General features: G+C 42.2%; 1 protein-coding gene across 3 annotated transcripts in view; it reads left to right on the top strand.

Annotated features, from left to right (window-relative positions):
• The window catches only part of FYN (FYN proto-oncogene, Src family tyrosine kinase), a 211,079-nt gene that overhangs the window by 1,786 nt on the left and 181,413 nt on the right, over window positions 1-27,880 (top strand). The window contains exon 2 of one of the 3 annotated variants that reach the window (XM_055261589.1): window positions 24,658-24,698. The exons of 1 other annotated variant lie outside the window; for it this stretch is intronic. The gene's annotated coding sequence lies outside the window, so the exon portion shown is untranslated. Of the gene's footprint in view, window positions 1-24,654; window positions 24,699-27,880 lie in introns of those variants that run through there. One more of the 3 variants, XM_055261626.1, reaches the window with a different exon arrangement.

Here is a 27,880-nt window from a genome sequence, read left to right as displayed (position 1 = left end):
CTATAAACTGGGGCTGTAGAGAATCTTGACTGAAGTCTAAACCATTTGATGTTCCTTTTAAGGAGGAAATGTTAATGTACATCTGGGGGCTTAATGTTCTGTTTTGTAAGCCAGTGACTATTACATGCTTAATCGATATTGTCAAAACTTAAGTTGAACCCGTTCTTTCCTAAAAGTATGGTCCTCAACTATTATAAGTAACAGAACTGTAGGTTTAGTCTTAGTAATTTTGTTAGAAAAGAGTTATGATTCATTAAATATTTACTTACGCGCCTTTTAAGAACATTCATCGTGGAACTTTTTACGTTAATAAAAGCAATAGGGTTAATGAGTGTACTGTAAAAACAAAGGGTCGTTTGTTTGATGCCAGATCCAGGAAGGAAAGCCAGAGCACATAAACTCGCACTCTGTTGACCAAGTTTAAGAGACTTAATGATAAAGTTGAATGTGAGCAAATGCACACTCTGCTTTCTCCTGGGTCTGGAATCTCCAACCCCATCTGACTTGCTTGAAGTCCTTTTTAACCTTTGGGGCCCAGCTCAAATGTCATCTCCTCTGTGAAGCCGTTTCCATCTTCTCCTTTCCAAACAAAACATCATGTTTTGGTTTCAAACTTTGGCAGCAGGCATTACGTTTGGCATGAGTCTATTTCCACCATTAATTGGTCAGCACATTGATAAAAGGAACCTTGTCTTACTTATCTTGTTTCCTACCAAGTTTTATCTTAGTGGGTCCTCTGTTTCATTTAACAATCAACAAATGTGAGTTAGGTCTTTGGTATGTGCTCAACACCTGTATCAATTAGGCTAATGTTAGCAGTTGTAACAAATAGGCCTGCAAATATATAATGGCTCAAAAGCAATAGACGTTTATTCTTGCTCATTTAATAGTCAAAAATTCATGTTTCTGGTCGGTAGGTGGCTTTCTTCCATGCAGTGATTCTGGGTCCCACACCCCTATCTTGTAGCTCCACCATCCCATAGCTTACCATTGTAACCTGTTTCAGCTTACAGAAGGGGCAACAGAGAGTAGAATCCACTTCTAAAATATCTTAGCCTGGAAGTGACACCATCACTTCCTCTCACATTCTTCACTTGAGGGCTAGTTATATGGCCACATTTAATTGCAAGGGAGCCTGGGAAATGTAGTTTAGCCATGTGCTTAGAAAAAAAGATACAGAATAAATGTATTTTTATTGAACAGCTTTGCCAAACACTGCCACTTATCAAGGCACATTGACTGCCCTCAAGAAACTTATAGGCTAATGGGGATTAAATAGAAACCTAGAGCGGACACCCGTCATTGCTTTTCTTTTGATTTTATAAGTTTAGATCTTTTCATCCTAAGCATGTTTCAGAAATCTTACTTTCACCTGTCATTGCTTTTCTTTTGATTTTATAAGTTTAGATCTTTTCATCCTAAGCATGTTTCAAAAATCTTACTTTTTGTCATGTTTCAAATTTTATGTTTCAAATGTTGCCAATTCCTACTCAATAATGCCATGTAATATAATCATCTGATGCTTCCTGTGTTGACTTTGATGTGGTTCTTTTACTCCAAAAGCACCTTTCTTGGCTTCATTTTTCATTTGGTCATTCTGTAGACTCCCAAAGTTGCTAGGAGAGTCCTTAGAAATCACACTCCTTCTGGATGTTGTGGCACCCACCTGTAATCCCAGTACTTTGGGAGGCTGAGATGGGTGGATCACTTTAGCCCAAGAGTTTGTGACCAGCCTGGGCAACATAGTGAGACCTCGTCTCCATGAAAAATCTTTTAAAAATTAGCCAGGCATGGTGGCATGCATCTGTGGTCCCAGCTATTCAAGAGGCTGAGGTGGGAGGATCACTTGAGCCTGGGAGGTAGAGACTGCAGTGAGCTGAGGTCATACCACTGTACTCTAGCCTGGGCTCCAGAGTGAGACCCTATCTCAAGAAGAAAAAAAGAAATCACAGTCCCACTCCCTCTTAATCGGAAGAGGAAATTAATCGGCCTGAGAGGTGAAACTCCTTGCCCCAAGGCCTTACAGCTTCTTAACTGAAGGGCAGGAGGCTCAGCCAGCCAGCTCTCCAGGCCCACATAGGTCTTCTCTGTCACTCAGCTGCCTTCTTTGTCTGTTAGTCTTGCATATTCTATGGAGGTTAAGTGAGCTTCCAAATCTCCAGGAGCGGGGTTCTAGTGTTCTGGGTAGTCCCTGTTCTCCACAGGCTTCCAAATTGTTGGAGCAATTCCATTCATACCAGCCATGATAATTGTTAATGCACTTTTTTTTGCTATGAATACTTCATTATATTCATCTGTTCTGCAGACATTAGCCTAGTATGTTACTTTGTGCAAGGCACTGGGGAGATGAGGTCCTGGAAATGAATACTTCTGCTGTCCTTGCTTTTCAGAAGTTCATGGTCTCCTAGAAGAGATAAAAATAATTAATAATTGCTAACATTTATTGAGCATTTACTATGTGCCAAGCGCTGTTTAAGCTCCAATCTTAACAATAATAAAACGAAGTGGTTTCACTTAGAATCTCCATTTTACAGATGGGAAATTGAAGCAAGCTTTAGTAGCTTGTTAAGTAACTAATTCAAGATCATACAGCTACTAAGTGGTAGGGTCAGGATTCAGGTCCAATTAGTTTGGTTCCAAAGCCTTTGCCCTTAGCCACTAGGTAGTATTCGAAATACTACATGTAATGATGGTATTAAAATACGTTATGTGCCATAAGGGAGGGTGACTGAAATGCTTTAGAAATTAAGACTTTTGGTTGATGGGAAATATAATTTTATAGCCAAATAGAAACAAAGTATTCATCCCTACTCTCCTTCCATTCAGACCCTCATCTACTACTTACCTGGGAAATACAAAATTAAATTAAACAATGGTAAAGCAAGGCATGTCGATACTGGAAATAATTTTACTCTGTGTGATTCTTTATTTAAAGCTGAGTCTTTCTGTGGTACACAATTAGGTCTGTATAAGTTTATGAAATGTCTGCATACTTACTCATTTGACAGCATTCATTCATTGCATATTCTATTTGCCAGACAATGGATTCATGAATTCGATGGTTCAAGGTGAAAGAGATGTGATCCTGTCCCCGAGGAACTTACCTGCTAGTTTTGCAGAGCTATAAAGGAGGCTCCGACCAATGTTATAAATGCTGTGATTTTAGGGGTCCACGTAGGATGCCAGAGAGCATACAGAATGGAGCATGAACCTGGAAAAGAGGTGGGTAAGTGGGATAGCCAAGCAGAGAAGGCTGGAGGAGGAGGGGTCTGAATGCAAGATGAGTAGAGATGGCTAGGTGAGTGTTGTGGGAAGCTCCCTGTCCCAGAAAGAACAGCTCAGAGGGCAAACGCACAGACCTTTTGGGGAACTGCAGTTAGTTCAGGGCTGTTTGGAGTGGTACAGAGATGGACAAAGGGAAATGACAGAGCTGAAGGAGAAACTGAGAAAGATTCTTGTACGTACTTTATCCTGAGTGCCATTTAAGAGTTGTAAGTGGAGATGTGGCTTTGATGTGATTGTATTTTTATAAAGATCTGGCCATAGTATGGGCCTTTGACCAAGGGCAGGCAGAACTAATGCAGGGAGGGTAGTTATGGAAACTTAAATGAGTAGTAGATGAAGGTCTAAATGGAAGGAAAGGAGGTGCAGATGGAGCAAAAAAGACAGAATTAGAGAGCAGTAGACAGGGTATGGGGGTAGGTAGAAAAGAATTTCTCTGGGAAATTAGGTGAAGACAAGCAGTCCAATAAGGAAAGCAGGGGGCAGGTATCTAAGCGATGACTTTATCTTAAACACTTTAGACTTCCACTTTAGACTACTACTTTCTAGTAGCTCATAGGCAGGTAAATAGAGGTCTGGAGTGAGGGAAGAGGACTAGGTCTTTTTTTTTTTTTTTTTTTCTGAGACGGAGTTTCGCTCTTGTTGCCCAGGCTAGAGTGCAATGGCGTGATCTCAGCTCACTGCAACCTCCACCTCCCAGGTTCAAGCGATTCTCCTGCCTCAGCCTCCCGAGTAGCTGGGATTACAGGCGCCCAACACCACACCCGGCTAATTATTGGGGTTTCGCCACGTTGGCCAGGCTGGTCTCGAACTTCTGACCGCAGGGGATCTACCTGCCTCATCTTCCCAAAGTGCTGAGATAATAGGCATGAGCCACTGTGCCCAGCCGGGACTAGGTCTTGAATATAAATTCGTTAGCAAATTACAAAATACTTGAAGCCGTGGATGTGGGTGAGGTCACCCAGGGAGAGTCTGTGGAGCAGAAAGAGCAGAAAGGGCAGAGAGCAAGCCCAGGAACAGAGGAAGAGTCAGGCCCAGAATGGGAGAGGAGCCTGTGGAGTACGAGACCAGCCTCAGAGTTGAGCAACATAAAGAACAAAAAATGCAGTTGGATTTAGCACTGAAGATATCTGAACCTGCCCAAAGCAGCATCAGGAGAACTAGAGGGGGAGAAGTCTAGAAATCTGTTGCCCCCCAACCAGGGTAAAAACACATATCAAAGCCTGCAGAACATACAACCATGAAGGACTCTTGCGGTTTTTCATGGGCACAGGCCATGGAATCTTAAAGATCATGTAGTCAACATGTTCATTTTACTTGTAAGGAAAAATGAAGTTAAATGAAGAGGTTAAGCAACTTGTCCAAGATGGCAAAGTCACCAGGTTTCACACCTTTCAGCCCAGGTGTGTGGTGTGGTTAAGAGCCTGGGGTTGGGGCCGGGCACGGGGGCTCACGCCTGTAATCCCAGCACTTTGGGAAGCCGAGGCAGGTGGATCACCGACGGTCAGGAGTTCAAGACCAGCCTGGCCAACACAGCGAAACCTTGTCTCTACTAAAAATACAAAGATTAGCCGGGTGTGGTGGCACAGGCCTGTAATCCCAGCTACTTGGGAGCCCGAGGCAGGAGAATAGCTTGAGCCCAGGAGGCAGAGGTTGCAGTGAGCCGAGATTGTGCCACTGCACTCCAGCCTGGGCGAGAGAGCGAGGCTCTGCCTCAAAACAAAACAAAAGCATGAGGTTGGGGTAGGGTCCGGGTTTGACCCCTTCCAGCTGTGTAGGCTGGGCCAAGTTACCTGGTCTCTCTGTGACTCCTTTTCTTCACCTTTAAGTCGAGATAGTAGTTCCTGCCTCAAAGGGTTGCTGTGAGGATTCAGTGAGTTAATACATGTCAAATATTCAGAACAGTGTCCTACACACAGGAAAAGCTATGTGTTTGCTGCTGTTGTTAATCCATATGTATGTGTGTATGTGTGTATACACACATATTACATACATGCTTTAGGGAAGGGATGATGAAAATATATTGTGTGCATGTAAGGAAACTTTGAATATTTTAGAAAGAGATTTGGGTGATTGTCAGTTCTGAATCAAAAATTGTTAGAAAAGGTGTTAAATTTACTTATATGGTATGATTGAAAACAGCATTTTTAGTAAGAAATGCAGCGCCTTCATTCTTGAGAATGGAAAACATGAAAGCATTCTGAAGTTAGCCCTGTAAAAGGGTTTCTTTTAGTCAGATAACCAGAATTTTAACCTATTTACAATGGAAATCCCTTGAGTTTGACTTCAGAATCTCATCGTGACTTTCTAAAGGTAGAATGAACTATAAAGTAAGAAAAAGCTATGGGTTATGACTTTCACACATTTGGCTCCTATGAAAAAAGAGTGATTTGTGTTATTTAGAGGACTATAATAATTTTTTTAGTGTTTCTAGTTGAGCAAATCTAATTTTTAGCTACTAAAACACATGAGAAGCCTGAATGGTATTATCCAAATGGACTTGGGTGACATGCAATATAGACAACTTAGGAATAAGTGACACTGTGGACTTGATTAGAACGCAGTAATCCTGGAAGAATATAAATTGAATTGGATTTATGGTCTAATAAAAACGTGGGAGGAAAAGATAATGCTTACTGACTCATGAAACTTTAACAATGTTTGTAAGACTCCGAGTTGTTGTAATATTTGGATGAGAGCGCTTTCCCATTTGTCTCAGCCTGCTTCCAGAACAGCCTGCTGTGCACCTCGCTCTGGAAGTGAAGCCTGACTTGGGTCTCCTTCTTGGGTATACTTAGGAAGCAGAGATCACCACATACTCTGCCCTTGTAAACCCATGACCTCGAGCAGCACTTGGTTGGTTTGGGCAAGTATGTATCGAGTACCTAATGTAAGAGTTTGGGGGAGAAAAAAGTACCATGGGAGAGTCCTAGCTCCTTGCTTATTTGCACTCAGAAAGCTTTTTTAGAGGACTACTTGTTTCTGGCCTTGTATTCTCCTTTCTGTGATACTGTAAAAAAGTAGAGCGCATACCACAGCTACCTACTCCTCCCTGAATACACCATAGAAATAATAGCACCTGCCATTTTATTGAACTCGGAGGCATGTGTTAGGTGCTTACATACAGTCATGTACTTAATCATAGCAACTCTAGGAGGCATGTATTATTATACCCACTAGTCAAATGGGGAGACTGAGGCTCAGAGAGGTAAATGGCTCATGGTCACACAGCTAATAACCAGTGAAGCCAGGTCTGTGTGACTGCTAAACTCCTTCCTACTTTTGCTCCAGAGCTGTGGATCCTCATTCCCTGCCTCCTTGCCTTTGCTTTGCAGTTTACTTCTGTGTCCTGTGTTGCAGGATACAGAGGCACCTTTACCCACCGTGGAAGTCTCACCCTTTCTGATGACTCCCCTCAAAACCTACCGCCTCTTGAGAAGCCCTCCCATCTCCCTTACCTCTTACCTCTCTTACCTCCCAGAGCCCCTGATTGCCACCTCATCATCATCATCCTCATCATAGCCTGTTTTGTAAGGCTGAGGGAGCCAGCTGGATAGGACAGTGGGGCAGGCACTGGCCTTTCCCACTGACTTGTGAGCTCTTTGGAAGTCAGGTACTCTATTGTATGATTGATTTGTCAACATAACACCCAGCACAATTCTAGGAGGTACTACCATTATTATCCCATTTAAAAGATGGAAAAACTGAGTCACAGAGGCTAAGTGATTTAGTCAGCGTCACAGAGTGACAGAGCTGGGATCTGAACCCAGCAGTCTGGCTCCAACATCTATGCTCTTCACACTAAATTTGCGCCATCTCTTTAATGAGATTGTAAACCGTGAGGGTGGAGGTGGTGCCCAGCAGCTCCCAGCCCAGTATCTCACAGACTCTGCACAGTAAACATCAGCCCTTTTGTTCTCCTGTCCACCCCAGCAGAGTGACAGAGTATATTGAACCAGGTCTTATAGCATAATAAGAAAAGAGCACAAATATGCTGAAGATCTCATAGAATGCATATCCCCAGGCCTCATTTGGATTCAGTGGGTATGGGCCAGGCAGGGCTGAATGCTTGTCATCTTTTCTGTATCTGGGAACAACAGTGAGAAGGGAAGAGTCAGCAGGCAGCTCTGGAAGACAAGGAAGGAAGCAAACGTAGGGAGTCCCAACTAGAGTGGTGGGAGCAGGCGGAGAAGTGGTAGAAACCATCAGTCAGCCAGAGTCAGAGAGTGCCAAAGCTTGAGAGGGGCCCGGGATCATAAATCCGCACAGAAAGACCTCTTAACTTGTAATTTAAAGGTTTCTAAGTACCTGTGCCTTTTGAATGTGCTGGTGGGATTTTATCTGATGAATTCAAACACTTTCATTTTCTTCAGAGCTTCCATCTTTGAGGTATCCAAAAATAGTAGGCTTTTCATGGAGTTGTATAAGGATTCCATCTGCTTTATATTGAAAAGTAGGGCTTTAATGGAAAATTAAAAATGAGCCAGATCTCCTTTCCCACAACAAAGCCCAGGGCACTTTTCCCAATCCTTTCTTCTTTTAATCCCCAGAAAGTTACTGAATCTGTATTTCTGTGAAATCCTGCCCAATTTAAATTCTACTGAAAAGGCAAATAAACACCAACAAGTTCCTTCATTTCCACACAAATGTCGTGTCTATTTAGAAGCAATAACAATTTCAAATGTTGTCACTTGTGAAATTTGATTTTTGTTTTAATTTTATTTTTATGTTATTCTAGAGATTGTGTGATGTGTTGCCTGTACCTAGGCACATACATGCGCATAAGGATATTTTAAGAAGCGCTGATTTCTGTTAATGGTTTCTCTAGTTGCTGTCCGAGTTGGAAGGATATCACCTTTTATTGTCTAGTTTGGCTTCACTCTCATATTTCCTAGATTGAGTGAGGAGGTGTTGATCCATGTCACTGTGGATGTGCCGGCTAATGTTGATACTGGTTCTTGGGCCCTGTCCCTTTACTAAACAGCCCAGTGAATGGAGGCAGAATGACCAGGTTCGTTAGCCTGGCCTTCAGTGCCTTCTGTAGTATCTACATTCTTCCTTAGTCATCCTAGCTCACCTCATTTAGCAGATGCTAATGCTTGGTTAGCCAGAAGCCCATTACCATCTCATTAATTGGCAATATGGCTCCGGCCTTTGTTTTCCTTTCCCGGAATCCCCCGTCCTTCCCTTTCCTTAGAATTCTACTCACCTGTCTAGGCCCAGCTGGAATCCCAACTCTCGAAAGCTTCCCCCAATCTCTTTATTCTCTTGCATTGAACACTTGTATCTCTCGATCGCCTCCTAATAAGTGATGCCTGACATTGTTAATTAAATTCAATATGAGAAATTCAGGGTTTGGAAGGTTTTTACAACTTGCCCAAGTTGGTACATCCAGTTACTAATTTAGTTTAAACTAGAATCCAGTTCTCCTAGACACACTTGGCCCCGCATGTGCAAAAATGTTTTCCTGCTCCCCTTTTCGACTGTCCACCTGAGGCATGTAGCACACTGTCATTCACAGTGTGGATACTCAGCAATGTTCATTTAGACAGGCCTGGGATAAGGCACTGGAACGTGCAGCTGGCTTTCTGGGCATCTGAGCTACGAGGCTGGCATCTTTTTGGACATTGAGCTTCTGTATTTTCTGGTAGCACAAGATTTACTCCCTAATGACCCACAACACAGTTTGGGTTCATTAACTGTTCTAGACTGTTTTAGAAACCACCATTTCATTTGGAGAATGATGTGTTTGAAGATCTTTTGTTTGTAATCTTGAGCTTTTTGTTAGAAATTTAGGGTGATTGGGGAAATAGTTACTCCTTTGCCCTCTGCCATCAGGTTTTCATCCACAAGATTTTCACTAAAAAAGAAAGGAAATGACATCCAAGAGCAAGGAGAAAATGCAGAATTCTTCAAAATCTAGAGGAAATTGGAGGAATACAGTAATAAATGGTGGGCGAGAGAACAATAGCCAAATGGACCGCCAGTATTGTTGGGCCTGAAAGTATTATGTACCTACCCACTCCTGGACCTCACAAAGCAACATTTAACTGAGTGCCTCTGCCATGTATAGCCCAATTTTGGCTGTGGAAGTGCCTTCCTCTCCATGCACTGATTTTGTTCACTTTGTAGTAGAATCTCCTTAGCATAGGAAGAGAGTTCTGTCCCAGACTTAAGGCCCTACAAAGTAATGATTTAACTCTACAGCTCAGCTATAGCCTTTGTTTGTATATCCTTGAAAAGAATGATTGAAAACAAGCTTTATAAAATGTTTTCCATGGTCATGGGGAGGAACCCCTAGAGTCATTTCTATAACAAAACTCAAAACAGCACAACAGGCAGTGTTGGTCTGCATTCATGAAGAGCCTTCTCAGCTGCCTGTGAGAGCTCGCTGTGATTCCTCGTTAATGGTTTCCCCTGCCTAGTCCTCTCCTGGATGCCAGGTTTAATGTATCTGGGATAGAGAGCAATAAGAACACTTTCTGTGGATGTAGGCCAACTGCTGCAGCTGAAAGGGAGAGGGGAGGTACCTGGTGCATTACCATTGTTTGAAATGCTATTGTGATCTTCGAGAAGCAGTGGTGGATTTTTTTTCCTTGCTTAACCATACGCTATTATTTAAGTGCTTTTTCTGCCACCTCCCCACTACCACAACCACCACCTTAAATGTGGGAGATCACATGGCACTTTGACAAAATGTACTATCCCCTTTGCTGGCATATAATGTTACCACTTCATGTATTTATTCATTCTGCTCATGTCAGCGTCAATATTGTCCATTTTCAGTAGCAAGTTTCTAGAAGGCTGAGAGTGAACCTTGTTTAATTTGCCTTGTGCTGTGTGATACTACACTTTGCATTTATTAAATGCTCATTGGTTATGATTCTAAGCTTCCAAGTTGGGAGGTTTTACATGTGTTTTCAGTACTTCTAGAATGAGATGCGTCTTAAGTAACTTTTCTTCATGCAGGTGATACATTGGGTCCTCTGCACTGATGGATCCTTGGAGTCATGGTTTAGAATCCAGATTTTGGTAGCATGTTTTAGATTCCCCCTTATGTTCTGCCTCCTTGGGTGAAAATGCAATGGCCCTACTTCTAATCTTGCCTGCCCATTAGGGCCAAAGCATAGATAATGTGCCACACCTCACCCTTCTTTTCATGTAAGTGTGGTTGACCATGTAATTCCCATAGTCATTATTCAACAGATTCTTGATTTCAGACTGCCAAGTGTTAGAGGTTGTTCTCTTAGAGGTTGAGAATTACTCAATGAAGACCAGTGAGGATGAGGAGTGGCTGGGAAGAATCTGGAAGGACTGTGGTAGAATGAACAGAACCAGATGCCTCTGTGGGTGCCAGCAGCTCCTGGGAAAGGGACAGGTTCTGGTTAATTTATTTATAAATATGATCCAAGAAGGATTGGCACTTAAAAAACTGCAGCCCTAAACATTATTTGATTGTACCCCAGCCCAACATGCCATGTGGGGAAGAGTCCCTGATCTGGGGTGCCCAAGGCAAGCCCTACCGCTTTCCCTGATCCTTACATCTCTAGCTGTGACAGAGGTTCTGTTTCCAGGGAATGAATCATCCTGGCCCCCATCCCCAGAACAGGGCTTCCTTCCACATACTTGAGATCCAGAACTGCTGCTGTGGGAAGATTCCTGCTCTGTGCTCGCCACCAAAACACCCATGGGGTTTTCAGTCTAGCCCATGGTTGAGCTAGAACATGCAGGAATGATCCACTGAAGAGGGAGGTGTTGGTGAGGCAGGAGCGAGAAGGAACGATGGTTGGAAGGAGATCGGTGAAAAGTTGGTGGAGGTGAGATCCTAATTAAGTTAGACCTTCTATTGGTTTCCCGGGACTGCCATAACAAATTCCCACAAACTCGCCTTAACACAAGAGAACATTTTCTCTCATAGTCCTGGAGGCCCAAAATCAGAAACCAGGCTCTCGGCAGGGTTGGTTTCTTATGGAGTCCCTGAAGGAGATTCTGTCCCAGGCTTCTCTGTGGCTGCTGGCAAACCTTGGCTTTCCTTGGCTTTGTAGGCACGTCATTACAATCTCTGCCTCCGTCTTCACAGGGCATTCTCCTCTGCATGTCATTGCATGGCCTTCTCCTCTCTTACAAGGACACTTGTCGCTGAATTTAGGGCCAGCCCTAATATGGAATATTCTTATCTTGTATTATTAATTACATCTACAAAGACCCCTTTTTCCAAATAGGCCACATTCACAGGTTCCAGATGGGCATGGTGTTTTGTTTTTTTTTTTGTGGTGGGGGGGTTGGCACCATTGAACCCACTATAACCCTCAAAGTAATAGAAAGCAGTCACTCAGAGGGAAAGAGAACAGACAAGAACAATATTTACAAGATTGCATGCCTATTAAATGGCAGGTATGGTGCTATGTACTTTACCTGTGTGATTTTAACTATTACTGCAAGATAAATAAAGATACAGTGAAATTTGCATGTGAGAAGAAAGAAGTTCAAAGGAGTGGAGTGTCCTGGAACTTTTCTGTGAAACTGGAGACTGAACTGTCATCTCGTGTTGAGAGATTTGGAGAAGGGAGAGTGGGCTTGGAGAATCTAGAAAAAATTCAGGCAGCCACTAAACTGTAGGATAGTGTGTAAATAGATGGATAAAAAATATTACGGAGTAAGGCCCCATTGGAATTTGCACGTACGTTTATGGTTCCCTTTAGCCCAATTTTGTGACTTTGCCTGGTAATACTTGTCACTTTGGAATGAAAAATCTGGCCTTGTGGTGACCTAGAGTTAGGCATTGGTTTGAATAATAGATTGCTCTAAGAGACTGAAGAAAACATCATATGAATCAGCTGAAACTAGTATTCAGGCTGGAAGGGGCATGAGCTTGGATTGGAGGTGATAGATAAGGAAGGGTCTGAGGCCTCAGGGATGTGATGAGTGGGCACAGCAGGTATGGAAGAGGAGTGACAAAGGTGAGGGGGCCCTCAGTTGAGGAAACCCAGGGAAGTGGAGAGTTCCAAAATAATGCTGATGCAGGGGTGGTTTTGGACCTCCACTCAACGGTAGAACAGAGATTGAGGATATTGGGTAGGAAGAACTCAAGAAACGGAAAGCCATAGGCTCCCCTTGCCCTTGGTTCAAATATAAATGTATAATGGTATAAATGGTATCTTCTAGGAGAATGACCTGTGAATGTGTTGCACTTTTTTTTTTTTTTTTTTTTTAAATCCTAGGTAAGTGTTCTGGGACCTCTGAGACCTTGCGTTATGAGCAGCTAGTTTAGTGGGAATATTTTGAACTGGTATTCAATTTACTTTCCCTTCCTCCTAATTCTTGTTGCCCTGGGAGTCTCCCCCATTGAAGCTAAGGATTCCATCACTTCAAGCGGAGGACAGAACACGGTCAACGACAAAGAAGACATTGTTCAGCTTTTGACTTCCAAAACAGGCCCTTAAAGCCTGTTTCAGAGAACAGAGTTAGCCCAAGCCTTCATTTAAAAGAGACAGGCTTTGTTAGAAGAAAAATGGTTTGTGGTTTCCAAGCAGCCAAATCTCAGAAGGCCTGGCATATATGGTACATTAAGCCACTGAGGAGGGAGGCTACAGGATCACTTCCGTTAGCCCAAGAAGGAGAAAATTGCTTCCTGGGTTGGTAGGAGGAGCTTGCAGAGATTCAGAGGATTCCAGGGTTAAGAAATGGGTGGGCCACTGAGATCTAGCACCCAGTTTTCCTGGGCTTCTGCTTACAGGGTTATTGAGATGATAGAAGGCCCAGGTAGGTGAGCGACCCCCTGTAAGCAGAGAGCACTGGTGCCCTGCCTTCTCTCTGGAACTCTGGAAGGATCCACCTTGTAGTTTGCCCTGCAGTGGGGCATGTTTAGGTAGAAACGGGCTCTGAGATGGTGTTCCTTCCCAGCTCCCCAAAACCTGTACATGGCATGGGGAAATCCCAACAGTCCTGCTTATGCCCTTGGGTGGATGTAAAGGTACTGAGATATCTAGGGTCAGAATAGAGAGGGCACAGAAGGGAAGTGTGCCAGTCTCCCTGCTGGAGGCTGGCTGGGATCGTGGCCACAGATACTAGTGAGCCCCAGTGAGGTACTGACCAGCTACATCAGCCAAACCAGGCCAGCACCCAATGACAAAGGAACAAAACATCCCACAGAGGCCAGAGGCCAGCACTTAGACTGGATCCTCTCCCCATCACTGTGATGGTCTGTAATCTCCCTGGGGAGAAGAAGGAGAACAAAAAGGAACACAGCCCGGCAGCTTGAAGTGAGTTTAATTTGACTAATTGCCCCGAAGCAACTAAAGTTTTAACTCTGAAGCCACTAGGTCACCTGTAACGAGTAAGATTTTTTTTTTTTTTTTCTGCCGTAAGTAGAAATGCAATGATCATAATCAAGTTGAATTCAATCATGCAGAAATAAAGTAACATCTGTTTATATTGTTAGGTAGTAAATGTATATTTCAAACCTGCCACTCTGCATTTGGGCTATATTTTAACTGCTTAAACTTTTTTTTTTGTGACAAATTTACCTATACTCTTATAGTGTACCATTTTTCCTTTGATAAATCATGGCTTAGTATACCTGTCTTAGGTTCATTTGGGGCAAGAAGTGTGAGATTCTGTCCTCAAGGGGCAGGTTTTCCACCTGATGTTTCAAGGTGGTGTGGGGTTTCTGGCTTCCCATTGTTTAGCTAGTGGCAGTTTTTCCCTGAGAAGGACCTCAGTTGCCTTGGGGCCTCAGATCAGTGGAAAGTATTAGAATTTCAAGCCTTTCTCTAAAGAATTTACTGTGATGCTGCAGATTAGAGGAGAATTTTTACTGTGTGTGATCCTTCAGTTCCATATTGTAAAGGTAACAGGGTGAATAGTAGAAATGTCTCTAAATACAAGGGGAAATGCTCTTCATTTTTATTCAGTTCTCATGTGCTATATAAAGTATCAGTTTATGAAAGGATTCATTTCCAAGTATAATTTATAAGTAGTTACCAGAACACTCAAATGAGAGAGGGGGAGAAAAAAAACAGTTAGCTCTTTTTAATCGCATTTCATCTCTCTTTGACATTCATATGAGGATGATGCTGCATTTAAGATGATGTATTTTAAAACCTGCTGTTTCTGAAATACCTAGTAATTTTGGAAGGGAAATCATCAGGCTTGCTTTAAAAGTGTGCCTTTATTGGGGGTGTTCTGGGGTGAGGTGGGGAGTTGCCTGTTTGGATACTGCTTATGTATTTTCTTACCAGAAAATTATTGTGACACTCTTAGCAAATTTTCCCAAAACATAAATACGTCTCATATTTTTACCTTGTCTGCCGGGGGGGAGCCAAGAGAGTTAGAGATGGAGAACCACATAATTTAAATTGAAAAGAGTCAGTAAATAATTAAATTGATAGAATTTAAAAAGTATTGATTTATTAACTGGCATTTTAAAAATATGTTAGACCTATAAAATAGTTCCCTTCAGAATCTTTTCAGAAATAAAATTTTTAAAACTTAAAAACATATGTCCATATAGATTAAATTTAAAAAATATTATCTGAGTTTTATAAAATAATAACATAAGTAATTATTTTTCACACCCATTAGTCAACTTTTTAGCAATGTCTTTAACCTATGTCAGTGATACTTCATATGAAGAATGAATTGTTTTTAATTTTCTTAATAAAGTTGCCTCCAATCTCTTCAAAGTTGTGTTTATAGTTAATATTTGAAATTAATATCTTTGATTGGCGTCTATGTGTACATCACAATATTTCTCATTCAGAAAATAGCTCTTAGATGCAAAGTCCCTGGTGAGCTCTGAACAAATTCTGCTCAATGGAAGCTCTTCTTAGACAAGTTTTTAAAATGTTGAAATGTGTAACTGTTTTCACCCAAATATTTTCACAGATCTTTTTCTCTCATTCAGAATTCTTCAACAAATATTTTTATAAGACAAAACTTATGAAATTAAGTTGCTCTGTGGTCCTTTCAAATGTTTTGTCAAATTTAGATGGCACAAAATTGCAGACCTTCTCAGTTTCACTCCATTCTGGTATGGAATATAAATGTATCCAGTTAAAACTAGGCATTCCATCAAAAGATTGCCACAAGTCAAGATATTACAAAACATCAGAACAGAATTTCAGAATTAAATTTTGAACACTGAGTTCTGATCGTACAGTGCGTTCAGTTCCTCCTTTGCTTTTGTTGGGGTAAATTTGAGCATCTTCTCTTTACAAGCCTTATTTTCAATAACTGCAATTGGCTACAGGCTTCAAAAGCTGAAGTGTTTTGGTGCTTCATTCACTGCTTTGATCAAAGACTTCCACCTAGTTTGGAACAGAATACACCCAAACTTTTTAAAGGACTTGTCTATGATACCATTATGGCATGCCCAGGTTGACATAGTCATTTCCCAAGCATTAACAAAACCCAGTTGATGATGATGGGGACAAAAGAGAAGGAATATACTGCTATGTTGAAGTGTTTTTTGTTTTTAGTATTGGCTTTGTCACAAAAAGTTTGGGATATTTCTAATTGGGTATATATAACTATTAGTTAATTTCTGCCTCTACTGTTTTTACATTCGATAGGATATAGCCACTTGTTTGAATGCAGTTATGAATTATGCATGTGACATAACACATTCTAAGTAACATTCTGCACCATAGGTTTATTGATTTAGTTAAGAACCTTATTTTTAGTATCACAAAATTTGTATTATTCCTGCAAAATCTTTTCATCTCCTATGTTGAGCTTTTTGCAATTTACAGTAGCATTTACAATAATATGAGACATTTTATCTGTGACAAAATAAACTTCTACAAGCTTTATTTTGATCCCATGAGATAAATGAAAAAAAATTATTTGAATTAATTGATTTTCTATTTAAAACACCTGGTAATACTAACCTAAAACTGGAATAATTTAACTGTTGGTGAAGTTTTTTTCTTCTCCTAATGAAGCTGCTACATTAAAGTCATCATTTCACTTTTCATATATGCGCAAAAAAACCTGAGCTCAAATATAAGCAAAATCAATTTGGAACAACAGACATTTGATCCAAAAGAAATGTCTCCTAGAGTGCTATGTTAGTAAACTTTCTGCAGCTGCGTATGTTAAATCATCTTCCTTAACATAGTCTTGCATCATTATTAACATTTGAAGTAGTTGCTGTTGCCTCTTTAGCAGATTTGTGACTTGTGGTTTATGTAGTCAGTGATATCACTAAGGCTCCCATGATGGATAGTAAGTATCAACAAGCATTTTGTGTGAATTTATGTTCATCATCTGCTTTCTTGAAAAGCAGAAATTTGGTACTTAATTTTTTGTTAAACTTGCATTTTCTTTTTCTTTTTAGCTCATCGCTGCCAAAAGGTATATTGCAAAATAAAATAGTATAACCATTCAATAAATGACAAAAACACTGAAATGAGAGCATTCAGACAATTCTTTAAAAGATCTGTAGCAGATCTGTTTCCTGTTAATATTTCATGTATGCCTAACCTATAACTTTCTGTGTTTTCCATTAACCCTTCTGACTGCTGTTCCATGCATCTCAGGCTGCAACACAGGTCACAGTGCAATGGTCAGCACATCTAGTATCTGGTGGAGGCAGTGGCCTGGAATACTTTTCCCACTACCAATCAAGACTGGAAGGAGTTAGCTGCCTTTAGCTGCTCATGTCCAAGTACTCTTTGTTTTATGGTGAGCATACTGCGTGTTGTCCTTAAAAGGGAGGTGTTGCTTATATCACGATTGGAAAGGGACAGGAAAAGAAATGGATTGTCATTGGTCATCTTTCAGCTTTAATCACATGTTGACGTGAACATTCCCTTCACTATATAGTCATCTCACACACCGGTAGACAAGGTATGGGAGAAGCTGCAAGTGCAAACTGGAGGTTACAAAACCCATCCTGGTGTATTTTAATATAACCAATAATAACACTTGGTTTACGAAGTGAAACATCTGAACAAGTGCTTAAGCTGACTGTCTGCTGGGACAACAGGCATAAACCAGCACTTTTGCAGACAAAGGGAAGGACACTGTCAACCTGAGTAGAAAATCGCATTTCTCCATCTGCTTTCCACCCTCCTTTGTCTGGACTCTGCCCTTCTCTAGTCTTGATCTTTCCAACCCCACTTCCCACAATGGCTGAATGAGCTTTTAAAAATCTATATGATAAAGCAGGAGGATCACTTCAAGGCAGGAATTTGTGACTAGCCTGGGCAACACAGTGAAACTCCATCTGTACAAAAAATTTAAAAATTAGCCTGTCATGATGAAGCACTTCTATAGTCCTAGCTACCCAGGAGGCTGAGGTAGGAGGATTGCTTCAGCCTAAGAGGTCAAGGCTGCAGTGAACTATGATCTTACCAGTGCTCTCCAGCCTGGGTGACACAGTGAGACCCTGTCTCTAAAGTTAAAAATTCATATATTTAAAAGAATCTCTATGAGATCATGTTGCTCCCCTGATGTCATCCTGTCGCAGTTAGGATAAAATCCAGCTCTTTGCCACAGCCCAAGCAAGAGGCCGTTTGTACTCTTGCCTGATTGTCCCCAACTAGATTTTAAGCTTCCAGGGAACATACACCTGGCTATGTGCCTTCTTTGTCAGAAGGGGACGTGAGTTGCACAGTGTATTTTCTTGATGTGATGATTTGGTTTACTTTGAACTGATGAAAGAAAAAAAGGAGTGTCTTGGTAATCCATGCCAGTAAGCAAATTCAAGTCCAAATCTCTATGTTCCAAATATGATTTGTATCTCTGATAACAAAATTGGTCAGCAGAATGTATGACAGGACTGGATCCTCTCCATTAGTGGAAGTCTTACGATGCATAAAACCATTCTGATTCTGTGGTCTTCCAGCCCCTCCCCACCTCTTGGAAGTATGAATTCTAGGGAAGCTATTGTCTTCATCAACATTAGATCAGAGACTTTTAAAGTACATTTGGAAAGGTGCTGCTGTGGGTGATTTGGGGAAAACTGACACCCAAAAGCTCATGCAATTCTCAGAGACCTATGATGTTGGTGGTAGAGGAATACTCTGAAGTCACAGTTGTGAAATCTTGTTGTGTTCTTGCACAACTGGTTCTGTTGCTTCTCTTTGTGGAACGTGCTACTGTTCAATTTTATCACGAATGCCTTTCCAAGGACAGTAAATGGTTTTACACACTATGACATCGTTTCCATGGGCAACTAATGTATTTTAGCAAAGAGAGACTGTGATAGAAGTAGGCTAAAAAGGACAAATACAGAAATGGCACAGTGTAAAATGTAGGGCAGTGTGTGTTGTAGTAAGGACTTTTTTTTTTTCCTGGCTTCTTGTTTGGGAAAACCTATATAACTAGATTTTGGATTTTTTTTTTTAACTCTTACTAATAAAATTTTTACTGCACCCAACACAGTCTCGTATTTTTCTGACACAGTTCCTTCAGTTAGTACTTGGGCTTTTTGTGTGCTTGCCTTAAAATGAGATAATTTCCATAACATATAAACATTTGTAAGTTTATCCATCTTAAAGGATGCACTCTTCTTAATCCCCATTCTCTTTTGGCCAACACCCCACTTCTCTACCACCCTTTATTTCAGTTCTTCTTGAGAGGGTTATCAATACTACCTGTCTCCACACGGTGTTTGTTAAAAATCAGAGCCATTCCAGTCTGGCTTTCATTCCACCATTTGATCCAGTATCACCAGCTGGTCACACCCTCATCCTGTAAGTCTACTGCATCTCTCATCTTTTGTTTATTTAGAAGCTAACTGCATGAGTGTGCATTTCGAATAATTCCACACCACATCAAGCCCCATTTATGTCAACCATGGTTAAGAAATATAAGGGAACGTGTTACCCTGCTTTGTATATCTGAATGCATTTGGATTATTTTGTTATATGATAATGGAACCCCCTCTGTGCTCTTAAATAAATCCCCAGTGGTGAGCAGGTAGTCAATTTCCTATTTAACGGAAGGAGAAACGGAGGCATGTACCTTTTTATTACTTCTAAAGATAGCAAACCACTCCATGGGCTAGATCATACATACCCTCATTTATGTTTTGTTGTTTTAAAATGTAAACTAACACTTTTAAATAGGACAGTATTACATAAAAGCTGAGATTTCCAGCTTCTCTTGAAAAAAAAAAAAGGGGGAAGGTTTGGCAAAACTGAACCTGCGTTCTCTAATGATAACAGCCTGCCCAAGCAGTGTTGTGGCTGTCTTCTTTGGAGGGAGCAGGACTCTTCAGCTCACCCAGCTTCATCTTACCTGCTTTATTCATTTATGTTGCTTACCTGGCCCCTGGGGTTTTTAAATACGTGATCCTTGCCACACCGTCTCCCACCCAGTCGCAGAGCAGATAAATAGCAGAGCCAGGGATGGAACTTGGTTTCCAAGCCAGCCTCTTCCTCCCTGCCTGTGGACCACAATTCTGTATTGTAGACAGTAATTCACAGGTCAGGGATGAAGGGCATCATCAGGTGGTCATCATGATACTAATTGAAACAGACTGTGCAGTTAGTGGTTCTAGGTACACTGTTTTTATGGGGTGCCTTCCCCTTTTGGTTGCCTTTGTCAGAAGTTGTGTGCTCTCAATCATGATGTGCAAGGCGGAGGTGCTGGGGTAGAATGTGGAAATTTATATGTGCATACAAAAACTGGCCCAAAAGGAAAAGCTTCAGTATCGTAACAGGGGTTTCATATTTTCCAAATCTTCAATGAGCGTGTATTACCTTTTTAATGAGTTAAAATAAATATTTACATAAGATAAACAAGAACAAAATAGTAATATAAAGTACACATAGCACTGGCTGAGACCTGTGCCATCCTCCCAATGTGGGGGACACCAGGGCCTTCCCCAGCCACCTCTGCTGTCCTCTACTAGACTAGAGTCTTTCCCCTGGGGTAGTACCAATGTCTAGTACCATGTTCGTCACTGCCCTGTGCCCCTCATTTTGAACGTGCAATATCACTGTACCTTGATTAGGACTGGGTAAGACAGGAGAAGAAGCTGCAGTTGCTGCCATCTCTAACCTTGGGAGAAGGTTTGTGCATGGAGCAAGACACAGGAGAATGAGCTAGTTTGGGGCCAGAATGAATGGTTGGAGGAAAATAACATTTTTCCTGGGGAAACGAGGCAATGAGGAATGCTCTACAACAGAGGGCCTTGTCTGAGCTGGGTCCTGTCTCAGGCGCCTAACCCAGCTGTTGGGCACACAGGAGACTGTGGAGACCCTGAGCGTGGATGGTCCCACACACTGCATGTCTGTCTGCAGCTGCACGGGCCTCAGGGAGCCCTGTGAGAGTGGGCCTGTTCCTGGGCTGCAGGCAGACAGCCAGGGGCTGCCCCGTTGCCAGAGAGCATTGAGGAGCTTCTGTGTGTGCTCTGTATATGTCTCAGCCTTCTTTGGAATTATGGCAGAGTCTGGCCCTGCCTGGTCATTTTTGTGCCTTGGATCCTAAGTTAAGAATAAGTGAAGGAGCACTTGTCCCTGTGGACACGCTTGATATGGAAGTTGCATCAAATGGCTGTTTTATCCTCAGTCACCACTGACATCACTCCACGTACGGTTCTGAGGTTCTCACTTTAGTTGTGGTTGAATAGAGCTGTGATCACTGGTGCAGAAAGAAGCCATTCAGATGTGAATCTGTGAAGATGTGTCTAGCAATGTACAGATGTTTTTTGGCAGGTCAATGAATATTTTAAATCTTTTGCAAGTAGTAAAAAGAGTTGAATTTGAAATAGAGAAGATACTATGACAAGGGAAAATTACACCTCATTTTTCTCTCAATCTTCCATTTTTAAAATAATGAGACAAAATCCTGAACCATTATTTAAATCTTGGATTCATCATGGCCCTTAAATGTCCTTCATTCTGTATGATACGTGGTTATGACCCTGATGTATTGAATCTCTTTCAATAGCAAGAATTGCTGGATAGTAGTAAACATAATAGCAGAATCTCCAGGTTGGATCTCCATTGATTTAATTCTCTCTGTCACCTCCCCTCTTCATCCTTCCTCCAGCCATCACCAGAGATGGCACACGCCCCTGTATCTTGCAGGTACCATGCTCGGTGTAGTCCCATTCACCAAGAAGCTGACAGTCTAGCAGGGAAACGACGAAACAGACCCTGTGCAAAGTGCCGTAGGAACACAGATAAGAGGAAATCTAGTCCTGCGTTGGGAGTGTGGGCGAGGGAAAACAAGAGTGAAAAAGTGATTTTGATCTGGACCCTGCAGGCTGATTAGGAGAAGTTGCTACCCAGGAGGGTTGGTGAGATTGGAATGACAAGGCATAGCCCAGTGCCAGGAATTATTGGGGGCTGCCTTTCTTTTTCAGCCCTTTCCTGGGATAGAGGCAGGTTGAAAACACAGTGGTACAGTGCTGCTTCTGGCTGCCTTCTTAGCTACTGTACACCGTCTCTCACAGTCTGATCTCTGCCTTTCTTCCCACCTTTCTCCCTCCAGCCCGCCACCATCCTCCTAGCCACTCCTCTGTTCTGCAGCACTGTCAGGCCTCTAAGCGTGCAGCCCATGCTCCTTTGACTGTGTACTGGTTGCTCTGCCTGCACTGCCCTGTCATGAGGTTCATAGGGAGATGTCTGTGGGCATTTGGAAATAGTGCACGGGGGTGATGGGGAGCTGGAGGGATGGCTGTATCAAGAGAGAGCTCAGAGTTGAGGATTGCTCAGTTTTATTTATTATCTGTGTGTTCGCCCAACATTGGAGGGTTGGTCTGATCTAGACAGTTGGAAGTAGTTCATTTTTGGTCAAGGTCTTGTCCTTTGGCTTCCATTCCTGCAGTTGACCACACATTTGCAACATTAATGGATCAGCCTTTTCCACTGGGCTATCTGGGTCACTTCAGCTATGTTTCTCAAACAAAACATCAGCACCGCTTCAGCAAGAAGAATAAAAGCATGGAAAATCCCCTAATGCCCAAAGCCCACAATTGAATGCATAGACAACTGTTTAAAATGTCTGTGTAATTACATATGCATATCGATATAATATCTATACACACACGCACACACACACAGGGGGTGGGGGTGGGAGAAGCCTATCTTCCCTTAGTCTTGGAAACCTAAAACTTGCATCTTCAAAAAATCAGATTTAGAATAAATATAAATTAGGAAGATAATTGGTCAATTTTTAAAAAATGATTTTTAAGAAAATATGAGTCTTTGAAATAAAAAATGTCTCTATTTCACTTAAACATTTGTGAATAAACACTTACTTTTTCTCAACTTTTCAGAAAGACAGCCGTAAGAAAGATATACGTGGTTTTAAAAGCAAATGCCACTCTTTATTCTAGATAGCAATTCTATTTTGCGTCCATCCTTATCATCTTTGAAACAGTGGAGCCGCTCTCTAAAAATATTTCAGTATCTTGCGTAGAGTCCTCAGAGTTAGAGCTGTGGTGTCCTCCTTTTGGTTTATGGCTGCAGAATGATGGGTGTATATATTGTTTTTGTTAGTTAACTCCATCTGTTTCGTAAGCCTGAAAAAGAAATTGGATGATGCCGTATATACGTATGGATGGATAACACTCCTTATGCAGTAGTGAGTCAGCAGCTTCAAATGGGTTTTCCGTTTTCCTGTTGGTACTGGTTGCTAAAGTGCGGTAGCGTGAAGGCTCATTCTTTCAGAATCTTGTGAATTGGGCATCCTATGTTGTTGGAATTACACAGTATGCTTGAAAGAAGGGTATTAAAGTTTCTTGCCTACTTTGGAAATGGTAATGATTCTCCAAGTGGTCTTTCTAAGGCTGATGAAAGAATCTTTCACCTTGTAAATAGAAATCTCCTTATTGTGACCTGTAAATCAGAGCAACAACTTTTCTGAGCCTCTGCGGAAGTGTTCAAGAATAGAAGGCAAAAAGTTCCACTCTGTACATGTTCCCTTTTGTGAAGAGTTCTCATAGTATTGATTTATTCTCTTCTGATTATAGGGAAGCAAGTTAAAATTTCTGGAAAAATAATTCTCATTTTATACAGCTTAGCAGTGTCTAGATCCCTAGTGGGTTAGCCAAAAGAAAAGGCATCTATTGCCTGGCGGTTTCTCCGTAGGACAGGACAGCATGTCTCAGAACCCAGGAAGAGGCGAGATGATGTGGGTTGCTAAGGCATGAGCTGCAGTGGCATGCTGATTAGCACATTCTCTCTCACCTCCATGGTGGTTCTTTTGCACATCTCCAGTGAGTTCATGATTTGAATGCCCATCTGCAGAGAACAATATATGAGTTTCAAATTCTCTTCCTCATGGTCATTTTTTCTTTCCTTCATTCTGAGTCATCTTTGATTAAACAAAACAAAGATGTTACTGTTAATTATACATCTTTCCAAACAGTGCAAAAATTCTTGTGTGTGTGTTGTGGGGGATGGTTTTGATGGGAATAGTAATTTATGGTGGGAGTGTTTTAAATCGTGGATCAGGAAGAAAGATACTAAGAGTCACAGTGAAAAGCTTAAGAGTCTCTACAAGATAGGAAAAATTGTTTCTGCCTTTTTTTCATATTTCTTAACTCAAAGCTGTCTGCCCTAACATATTGTTGTAAACATAATTCCATTCAACTATTTTTATTGTTTTCTTTAGACACTTTATTAAAACTGCAGCTTTATTCAAACAGCTAAAATTGCAGATAATAAATGAAGTACCATAATATTGGCCAGTTGTAGGCACAGCATGTGAGCAAACTGGAAAGCTGCCATCCTGCTCCTGGCACTTTAAAGATTAATGTGAAGCATGCATGGGTGTCATCAGAACCAGCACTCAGCCTTGCCAGGGGCTTGGCACAAGGTTCTAAGGTAGTCCTGGGGCTGGAGTTCCATGGACAAGTTGATGCAGGCTGCTGGATTGGCAAACCTCCTGCAGAGGGGATCCCCAGCTGCTGGGAAGCAGGGGCCATCCCCAAAAGGCTTTTTTGACAGTGGGGTCCACCCACAGTCAGATAGGAAGTGGGGAAGGTATGGGCTGGGTGCCGGGGCTGTTTTAATCCAAGAGGTAAATTGAGTAAGACCTTGGAAGACTCAGTTTTAATTGTGCCCCAACCATTGATGACTTGTAGAGACTCTGAAAAAGGGAAGTGTGTTTGTGTGTGTGTGTGTGTGTGTGTACACACAAGGCCTCCATCCTTGTCTTTCCTGATTCCAGAAAGTTAAAATCTCATGCTGGCTTCCTTTGGTGGTACAAGGCCAGGTGTTTGCAGTTTCAGACAGGTGTTTGTGGCAACTGTGACTTAGTAACAATTGTGCGAATGATAAAAAAATTTGTGGGCAAATTGATTGTCTGCAACAAATGGAAATTCTATGGTGGTGCTTTGTGGGTGGTTTGTAGGCAGAGAGTACTTGGTTCTCTTTTGATGTCTCACTTTTTTTTTTTCTTCTTCTACAGTTTTTTTGAAGAAGCAGGATGCTGATCTAAACGTGGAAAAAGTAAGTTGGCAAGTTTTGCACTGAGAGCAAGTGCCTTGTGAATTATAAAGGGCTTCCTGTCGGAACCGAGGACGAAGTCCACTTTTAATTTGGGATTGTAATTCTGAGTCCATAGATTTCTAAGAGAGAGGTCGAGTTGGAGATGGAACTGGTTTGTGAAATAGAAAGAAAATCTTACCTCCCTTAGTGGACCCACTATTTTCTCCCTTCCCTTAGTTGTAACACTCAATTCTGGTAATTTATGGGAACATATGTTTTGACTATAAGTTATGGCTCCCACCCCAGAAATAGAATGGAACAGCTGTCCCATGGCTGAGGAGCCTTAGGGCTAGGGAGGAATGGGGAGTGCCTATCCTCAGGCTGGTCAAGGAGGTCGTTTTCAGTCCATTCATTGTTGTTTTTCTTCCACTCTCAGATGGCTGCTGCTCACCTCTGCCTGAGCCATATCTTTGAATTGCAGCCACTGTGTAGCAGGTCATTCTTTCATTAACGTAACATTTTTTTGGTTCCTACTGGGTGTTAGACATCATGCTGGACTCTGTTGAGACAAAAGTGAATGTGACTGACAAGTACTCAGGTAATTATGGTACAATCTGAGAGCTGTGCAGAAGGGCCTTGGAAGCTCTGACTGAGGGCTGAGCTATCCAGAAAAACTCCATGATGGAGGGGTGTGAGGAGCTGTGAATGCATTCTTTTTCTGAACATTTGCTGAGCCTTCTCTGCCTGTGCGTCTCTCTGCCTCCCCAGGTGCCTTGAGTTCCCCCACTGAAAGACTGGACGTCGCAGTTCTCGCTAGCCACCCAGGCGTCCTTTTCAGCCCCCACTACTCTGCCCAATCACATTGCCTTGGGTGTAACTTTTCAGCTGTTCTGAGTTATGTTCCTCAATTCCCTGGCCACTTGGGGGCTGCCCCTTCATCATCTGAGAATGACTTGGGGTTATTTCTCATCTGGATTTGAGTGCAAGAGAGGCTTTTCTTCTTGAACTAGAGCCATTCTGAATGCAGCGTGTTTGTCTCTAAGTTAGGGAAGTATACTATCTGAAACATTGTTCCAGAACAACTGTGAGTAACTCTTGACCTTTGACCCCATGCAGGCACCTAGCTTCTGCAGGATGGCCTGTGATCTACTGCTAGTCATGGGCTTTTCAACTCATACAAACCAGGGCAACTTGGGGAAATAACACAGCTCTAGTTAGGACAAGGCAGAAGGAGCCTTTTTAGAATCCTCATGCACTCAGGTTTTGGCTATGGAAGCCAGGGATTGGCAAAGGCTGTCCCCTATGGGAGGCCAGTATACTGTGACCCTTCTGGACTAGGCCAGGTCCACAGCAGGCAAGAGCCTATGGGTGCCAGTAGCCCCCTCAGGGCAGTATTGTGCTGGGGAGCCCAAAGAAATGCCTGGCATTTGCCCCAGACTGCAGGACTTGCCCTCCCCTATCCAACTCAGGCAGTGATTCCTGCAGCCACAGGAGGGGGAAGTCCATTAATCTGGGTTCCCAGTCCTGGCCCCATGCTGGGCAAACAGCAGGGCTCAGTTAGTGGGGTGTGGGGGCGCTGAATGGAATGTGTTCAATTTTGCTTCACTTCTGCTGTTAACTTCCTATTAGACCTTAGGCAAATCATTTCTCCTCCCCAAGTTTCATTTATCTTATCAGTAAAGTGGTCCCTTTCCCAGGACCAAGTAAAATTACTTGCTTTTAAATTGAAAAATACAAACCAAATACATTTTGTTTTTGTTTTTGTTTTCTGACTTGGGTCTTGAATTAAAATGGAAAAAGGGCTGTTGGCCACCAGTCTAAAGAATGGCAGATAAGACCAGTTATGGATTGGGACTGAAGGAGCAATGAGTATCTAACAAAAGAGTGAACACGGGTGACTGACCCGTGGTGTGGGTGTCTGTAAGTGCACAGGGAATCTAGAGTAAGAGAAGCTAAACGGGTAGAAATGCTGCTTGGATGGAGTGAGTCTGAGGCACCTCTGACAGGCTCTGCCTGCACTCTCTCCTCAGTCAAGTAGTTGATGACCTGAAAAACAATCATTGCCTTAGGGGAGTTTGCTGTTTTAAAAGCTCTATTCCAGAAGTTCCACTTTCAGAACCTTTTTCTGTTGCTGATAGAACACTGTTGAACACGGATCTATCAACTTTTCTTTTTGTCGGTGTTTACCTATCCAGAAGAATCTAATATAGGATGTGCGTCTGTTGTATAAGTAAATGATACCTGTTGGCCAACTCCAGTGGAGAAAAATTGCTGAAGTTACAGTGTTTGTTCTTCATGTGGATTTTTTTTTTTTTTTTGAGACGGAGTCTCGCTTTTTCACCCAGGCTGGAGTGCAGTGGCTCAATCTCGGCTCACTGCAAGCTCCGCCTCCCGGGTTCAAGCCATTCTCCTGCCTCAGCCTCTCCGAGTAGCTGGGACTACAGGCGCCCGCCACCACGCCGGGCTAATTTTTTGTATTTTTAGTAGAGACAGGGTTTCACCGTGGTCTCGATATCCTGACCTCGTGATCCACCCGCCTCGGCCTCCCAAAGTGCTGGGATTACAAGTGTGAGCCACCGCGCCCGGCCCTTCATGTGGATTTTTAAGTTTCCTCTTTTAGTTGAATGTTTTTGTAAAGACAGAAGTGGAAAATTAGCTTTATTTTGACATGCTAAAGCTCAAAGACAAGTTAGCATAAATTCTGTATTAATTAATATCTATGGTTTATTGAACTTCTGCTATGCAGAGTGCTTTATATCATCTATGTTACACTTCACTGTGACAGCAGTCCTGTGAGGGAGCTATGAGTGGCTCAATGTGCTGTAGTTATAGTAAGGATTCTACTCAGATCTGTCTGGGCTCAGAGCTTTCCCCTTCCCATACCCCACCTTACTTTGGAGTTTATATAATATTTGAGACAATATATTTGTGTGCCTTATTTTTTTTAAAGTTTCGTAAGTTCTAAGAAAGCAGCATTTGTTACTTTTTAGAGAGCTCTTCCTTGACACTCCCCTAAAGGCCCAGGCTGGATGGGGTTGCCCTAGTGCCACGGCGGCTTCAAAGCTGTCATTGTGGTTGTGTAGTTATCTGTGCAGTGACTGTCTGACAGCAGTGTTCACTGTGGAACTGCAGGCTTTATCAGCTCAGAATCCTTATCTGTGCCAAGCCTAGTGCCTAACTCATAGTAGGCCCTCTTAAAAAAT

Source organism: Symphalangus syndactylus, chromosome 2, assembly GCF_028878055.3.
Source record: "Symphalangus syndactylus isolate Jambi chromosome 2, NHGRI_mSymSyn1-v2.1_pri, whole genome shotgun sequence".
Taxonomy (NCBI): domain Eukaryota; kingdom Metazoa; phylum Chordata; class Mammalia; order Primates; family Hylobatidae; genus Symphalangus; species Symphalangus syndactylus.
The sequence above is the reverse complement of the archived record's forward strand: the minus strand, read 5'-3'. Positions and strand labels throughout refer to the sequence as shown.